Raw genomic sequence first — 7,692 nt, forward strand, 5'->3', positions numbered from 1 at the left:
TTCCCCGCTAAATCTAGCGGAATAATTTCGCCGATACTTGCGGAAAAATTTCCCCGCTAAATCTAGCGAAAAAATTTCCCCACTAAATCTAGCGGAAAAATTTACCCGCTAAATCTAGCGGAAAAATTTCTCTTCAGGTCAGGTGACCCCCCGAGGTCACGTGACCCCCTGTGGTCACGTGACACCCCAGGTCACGTGACACCCACGTGACCTTGGCGAGGGGGTCATGTGACCCCTCCAAGGTCACGTGACCACCCCTCCCCCCTCGATAACACGTGAACCTCAGTACCCTTCCCTCCTCCTCCTCAAGAGCTGCGCTCTAATTCGGCGTTACAGAGAGTTGTAAACGGCTTTCGTTTTTCTATTAATATCGGAATCAATGATCCTTTAACTCGGAAGTATCGCTGATACCAAGGGAGCCGCCGGACGAAAAGAACAGGTCACTGGAGGGAGTTTTGGTCCGACGCCGCCCTCTGGTGTGAGGGGTAATTGAAGTGAAGTATAAAGTATCTAAAAGTAACAAGAAGTAACGGAAAAAGTAATGAAATCGTCAATATTGCTAATAGTTATTAAAATGACTGTACAATGACCCAAAGTACTCAAACTACTGGGTCAGTAGCAGCTCAACCCATTTTAAAGGGTAATCCTAATACAAATTTAGCTCACAAGAACGCAACTGGTTCCACATTAGCTCAAGGTAGTCAAGAATCATTAAACTGTAAATTAAGCCTAATTAATGTTCGTTGGTTCAATAGTAACTCGAAATAATCAAGAGTAATTGCTATGAAAATTGAGCTCATTATAGATAAATATGTGACGCAATAACTCCAAGTATTTAAAATTGTCACCAATATGTTACCTGGCCGGATTTAAAGCCCCATTGGGTTAATAGTAAATAAAAAAATTATTCATCATGTTAAATATGCTCACAATAAATCAACTGGTTAAAAATGAGCAGAAAATATTCGTCTCATTACAATGTCAATTAAGCCAAATTAGGATTAATTGAGACAAAAGAGAAATACAAATGTGAATTGAGCTATTAAAAGACCAATGGGTTGAATGTGACCTCAAAGTAATCAGAAGAGTTACCAAATTGTGGAATGGGACAAATCCATTGAGTCAAGGTAACTCAAAGTAATCACAAGAGTAATCATAATATACATTAGGCTCATAATAAATACGTTTGTATGAAGATAAGCTCAAAGTGATCAAAAGAGTCATCCCAATGCCATTTCGGTCGAGTTCAAGTCCACTGGGTTAAAAGTAACGCGAAGTAATTAAAAGAGTAACATTAATGTCAACTGAGTTTATTATAAATCAATTGGAGGTATAATAACACAAAGTAATCAAAAGAGTAGCCAAAATGTCAATTAGGCCAAATTAAAGTCCATTCGGTCACTAGTAACTCAGAATAATCAAGCAAGTAATTGTGACCTCAATTCAGCTAATAATAAATACTTTTTTTTTAAATATTAGTCGACACAGTCATCGAAATATCCATGAGGCCGACGAATTAATGTCCTTTGGATGGAAAGTAACCCAAACTAATAAAGACTAATAATAATGTATGATTGAGCTCACAACCGATAAATTGGCACCACTACACAAAGTAAACAGGAGTTTCCAAATGTAATTAAAGTGAATTAAATTGAAACTAAGTGAAAGTAATCAAGAGTAATCATAACGTCAATAATCATCACATAAAACTTCAATTCGTTGAAAATTAGCTCAAAGTAATGGAGAGTCAGCACACTGGCATTTAATTCAAAATTCGGGCTAATGGGTCGAAAGTAACCCGAAGTAATCAAAAGAGTAATCATTTTTTTTGCAATTGTACTTCTTCCATCTGACTTGTAGCAATGTTAAGTCGAGTAATAAGAAGGGTTAAACAAAACGTCCATTCAGCTAAAATAAATTCGAGCGCGCCACAATAACTCAATAATACAAAAAGAGTAATCAACATATCAACTAAGCCTCGTCAATAGTGGGACTAGTAACTCCAAGCAATCACAATAGGGATCAAATGATCTGCTGTCCCCCGAAAAATCTAATTGTATAAACAAATATTCTAAGTTACCAAATCTGTAAGCAAACACGACCAGTGAAGACGATAAGTGTGTATATATATATATATATATTTCGTGGATTGAATTGACCAACTCCGGGATTAAATTGGGTAGCGAAAGGATTAAATTATGTGGCGCTTGGATTAAAATGAGCAGGAAAATCTGTAGAAGACGATACCGTACGCTGCCTCGTGTCTGATCGCACGACTAAAGTCACTGGATTTGGGAAAGTAGCGCCATTGCCTTCCCACCTGCTAGCCGCACACAAACAAATACCAACATACAGACGACAAATCATCTCAAGGTGATTGGCTCATCGCTGTCGGCTGCCATGGTGATCGCTATTTTGAACCCTTTCAAACATTCGAAGCTTCGAAGAGGTCATTAAAACCAGTCGCACCAATATCGCTTTGAAGCATCATCATACTGAACGAGTTCCTTGTCCAATATGAGCGTCTTTGACACTGTACACGCAATAAACTTATCAATCATGCTCATTTCCTGAGATCTCTTAGAATTATATTGCTCTTGTTGCATTTTTCAAGACAGTAAGATTACTTTTCAAGGCCCCCAAGCAGCGACCCCGCGCGTGATGCCTTCCATCTTCTATCCGCCATCACACGCGACGTCAATGGTTAGAGACATTGAAAAATAATTTTACTGTCTCGAAACACGCAAGAAGAGCACCATAAATGCTAGAGATCTGGAAAAATAAGCGTCAGCATTGTGTTTATTGCATGCACTGTGCTTAAAACGCTCTATTGGCCGAGGAACGCTTTCAGTACGATGATACTCAACACCGATTTTGGTGCGACTGGTTTTAACGACCCTTTCGAAGTTCCTAATCTTCCAAAGGGTCCGAGATGGCAATCACAATGGCAACCGATAGCCATGAGCCAATCATCTGGAGAGGCTTCGTCTGTATGCTGGCATTTTTATGTGTCCGGCTAGCAGGTGTGAAGCCATTGCCGCTACTTTCCCAGATCCAGTGACTTTAAGCACGACTAGTAGGCGGTGTGAGACAGCAGACAAGACGCACAGTAGGTCGCAACAAGGATAAATTAAGCTTGCGAACTTGTTCGGCCGAGAAGCCAAGCCAATCCAGTAATAATTGGCATTTCCCCCATTTTGTGTGCGGGGCCTAGAACGGGTCATAACCTCCTCCTAAACTGCGAATTGCGAAGTAAATATTGCGGCTTTTTGCTAAAAAAAAAAAAAGAAATGGTTGTTTCATTTATACACTTTTAGAAAATGAGTATTTTTTCCACCTCAGTGACCTCCTGAGTTTGCAGTAAAGGTTTCAAGTTTTTAGGACGTTAATTTTATCTGGGAGTTCAAATTATTTCATAAAGTCACCAAGTCTTAGCGTAAGTGCTCCCGTGCTAATAGAAAAAAAATCCGCTCCTATTGGGACTTAAAAAGGAGAAAAACGCACAGAAACAAATAAAAGTGAACGGCAAAGTGGGCCACGGTGAAAATGTTTCGTTTTTACCGAAAGCCCGCCAATAAAGTGCAAGGAGCACCTCTCCTGGGTAGCACAGGCGATGATCGTAAATACCACCTTGGAGAACTATCATTTTCAATTGGCTTTCAGCCTCTCGGAGCAAACTATACAATTTTACGACGTTTCACAAGTTTTAATATTTTTCTCATGCTTTCATCGCCACCGGAAGGGTCCATTTGAGATAATTTTAGTTTCGATGTGTAGCACGTGCACCAATAATTTGTCGAATTTTAGGAGCCTGGCAGCACGTAGCGCACATTACTTACATAAGAGGGCGAAACGATCGAGATTATCTTTAATGCACTCTAAGAAAATGTCTCGATGGTAACATTTTTGGAAGTATTATTCACTCCTAAATAATATTTATGTATGTGTAACGGTATCCAGCCCACAAATTAAATACAGTTACGGATATAGGCGAATAGAAGTCGAATAATAGAAAAAATAAAGGTTTAATCGGCAAACTTGTGCCAGAAACAAAAGGAAGAACAAAGGTCAAGAAAGCAGCAGCGAGCGTCGACGGCGGCAGGAGCGAGCGACGGTGCATCGGCGTGACAGCTCGCTAACGCGAGAGTGAATGAATCAGCAAGACCACAGTCAGCTTCTTATCTACTTCTACTAAAGTCGGCATCATGAATTTTAGACCTAGAATGTTCGAGAGTGACCTAGCGCGAGATTGACTGGGCAACGTCGTTCTGGCCTCCCTATCTTTTACAGTCGCAGTAAACTTAACTGGAATCTTCTAGAAAAACAGACACGCGCTTCTCCTCGGTCACGCACGCGGTAATATTACTTATCTTGCCATGACAAAGTATGAAGAGGACGTCTTATGTTTACACGGTATATACCAGGTAACCCTTTTGTAGGAAGTAATATTACTCCCAGCGCTTAATTATTAGACTTTCAACATAATATTATATTGAACGTCTAATAATTAAGCGCTTCAAAAACTATGCATAAGGTAAAAGGCTAATAGCCTATATATTATCTAAAAGATCATACCTTCGAGAAACATAAACTCAATAGATTTATTGAAGTGGACTTAAGTTTTCAGGCACCGTAATAATAGTAATCTGTAAAAACAAACTTAGGTAGTAGTGCTGTGAATTTCCAGGCTACAAATACCATATTTTTTTTATTGTTCTGTGAATATTCTAAACATATAATAGACCAAAGGTTTTATATAAACTTCTCGTAAAAAAAAGTTTTACAACTTTTTTTTTAATATAGTGCCTCGCAAAACTCAATGCACGAGTAAGGATAGTTAAGGCCGTTTGCTACTCAGGCTTTCTATTGTTCAACATGAGTAAAGTGAGTGCTGTGCACTGCGAGTGCATTACAACAGGAGCTCCTGGAAGCACGGCGTTGTAGGCAGTAATGTGGTAATAATATATAACGTATCTTATGCTGAAATGTGGCAATCTCAGTACCTGATAAGTGCTTGCATGCGTGCCCACCAAAATCTTCTTGGTAATATGATCGGCCACGTAACGAGTGCCTTAAAGCTGTAACAAAATCTGGAATAGTATTATATATCTCAATATGAAATGCATCGCCGTAAAAATACCTTTCTTGCAACCAATAACGTTTCCACAAAAAGAGACTGTTTAGTGGCCTATCGCTCAGTTTGTGAAGGATTGTATGTGATATGTTGAGAGAACGTCCGACATTGTGGTCGGGGTTTTTATTCTTAAATTGGCGACAACTTCGTGTTAGGCAAAAAGTGTTGCAACATAAACCTGTGTTGTGCGTCTAGTTTTTCAAACTGCCGGTTTTGGAGCATTTATTCAAGAATTACTCTATATGAAGAGACGTACCCAAGGGATTCTGACAGCGGGTTTTTGAAAATCAATAGTTTCGAGAACGTTGTTTCCTAAATTGTGTATGATACACAATATCAGTTTTGGATGTCTGTTTTTGCAATTTAAAGTAAAGAATTACTGACTGTTAAATTAAAAAAAAAATCTTATAGACCAGTGTTTGTTTATACGAAACTTACTTAAAAAGTACGAACTTGTTTGGTAACAGGAGTTTTAGTAGTTCATGTACAAGCAGTTAACGTCCAAATGGCTTTAAATTGTTGCTCGCGCAATGATTATATTTGGGTGTTGTTTTCACTTAGAATAAGTCTTGAAGGTAGAGTGTCTGAGGATAGTTGTATATAAAACAAATCCATTATTACCAATTTACAGACAATTCTAGTTAACAACAAAGAAATAACTGCTTACTAACTTCTGAATCGTTCTGGGCTCCCTACATTAAAAACCCGCCGCAAGCTTTATCGACTAAAGCTTTTTTTTAACATAGTCAATGACCAGACAGGACTGATTTTTTTCGACTACATGCAGTTTAACACCCCGGGACAAACTCGGAATTAATAGTAATAAAAAAATTCTGATGCCTCCATGCAGGACAAACACATATCAGTTTTCCTTTGTTTCCGAGAACAATAACCGAATGAAATGATCTTCCGCGTGACGTGGTTGGTACAGCATCCCAGGATATCCCTGTATCTTCTAATGGTACCTACTTGGGAGTGAAAAGTGTTTATTTTTGCTTGTATTTTTATTATCTCTTTTAGAAAAAGTTCACAGCAACAACCCGCTATTTTTGTCATATCTTACCTGCGATTGTGGCGCTTTATGCTTATGTTTATGTCCCTTGCTTTATTTGATCTTATAGTTGCTATATTTAAGGCCGGTTCAGAAATCTGCAATGAGCGCGTTATCTACGACAGCTCCCGTTGTGACCGGAGTGACCAGAACGACCGCTCTACGCCGAGCGTGGACACACCTGAAACCACTGCAACAAGCGCAGCAGGTCGTCAGCAAGGCGACCGCTTCTACGCTGCCGTCACCTGTCCGTCACCTGTTTCAGCGGTGCCTTTGAGAAGAAGGGGACGCACTGCCACTCAAAGCCGTAACAGAAAATAGACAAACATTGTTCTATAGCCTCAAGTTTTACCTTTTTTTTTTTTTCAGGATAGGTTTGCAGGCTAGAGTGGACGAAAAAAAGAACAAAAAAAGATGCAGTACGCCGTCTTGGACGATCATAACTTTAATACACGGCTTTGCCCATAGCACAAATTTCACCACACGCCTTTACTACGATTACAAAAGACGATGTAATCTTGGCAGTGATATAGCAACGTTGAAATGAGATTTCGTGATCAGGTGGACGTTGTGAGCGTTCAGGATTGCTAACACTTATCACTTTTTTACGTGATGAAAACGCGTGAAAATTCGCACCTTCTTACGCTTCGCACCAGTAATACCTTGAACTTGAGCACACGCCTGAAATGCGTAAAATATGAAATCCGGGCGATTTTTGAGGACTCAAATGCTAAGAAAATACCACTGAAGTCGATGTAAACAAACACGACAGCACGGGCGTTTCCGCTGTCTTGAGAGTGCTGCCACGACAGTGCCGCACAAGTAGGTGGATCTTCCCTTTCAGTACGTGCTGGGTTATTATAGCGACACACGACGAAAATTTACAGTTAAGGATAGCGCTTTTAAGCGGAACGATGAGCTAACACGGCGTCCACGTCGACGATCACCACCGACGCCATGTTTGCAGAGAGAAGGAACCGCGACCGGCACGACCGGCATGCAACGCGCGCAACCAAGCTCTCCTCGAATGTGATTGGTCTGTCGGTGCGGTTGCTCCCGTCGTTCCCAAAGGTAGCGAAACAGTTCAGCCCGGCTCAACCCCTTGAGTTTCGAACGAACACGAACGAAAAGGCCGTTTGGCGCTTCGTTGCTATGGCAACTCGTCATTCCAACCGGTTGCGTTCGTTCGTAAGCGTAGTGGTCGCTCCGAACACAAATGTGTGAACGAGCATTTACTCCTGAGTGTAGAAGTTTTATTTTTACCCATACTATCAACTGCATGTAGTAATGACCTCTTGGTTTTTCTTTCTGAAGCGTTTTGGTCATGTCAAGAAATGTCACATGTATTAAAAAAAAACGGAATGTAAGCACTCTCGCCCTGGCTGTTAAAAGGCAGCTGGCAGTATTGAATAAGTAAATAAAAAAATATACTGTCACTTTCAGTCGGCCGAAAATGTCCCGGGAAGTTTCAAAAGAAAGAAGAGCGGAAGACAATGACATGTTTATT

This window comes from Ixodes scapularis, unplaced genomic scaffold (genome assembly GCF_016920785.2).
Source record: "Ixodes scapularis isolate PalLabHiFi unplaced genomic scaffold, ASM1692078v2 PGA_scaffold0__279_contigs__length_252992795, whole genome shotgun sequence".
NCBI classification, from domain to species: Eukaryota; Metazoa; Arthropoda; class Arachnida; order Ixodida; family Ixodidae; genus Ixodes; species Ixodes scapularis.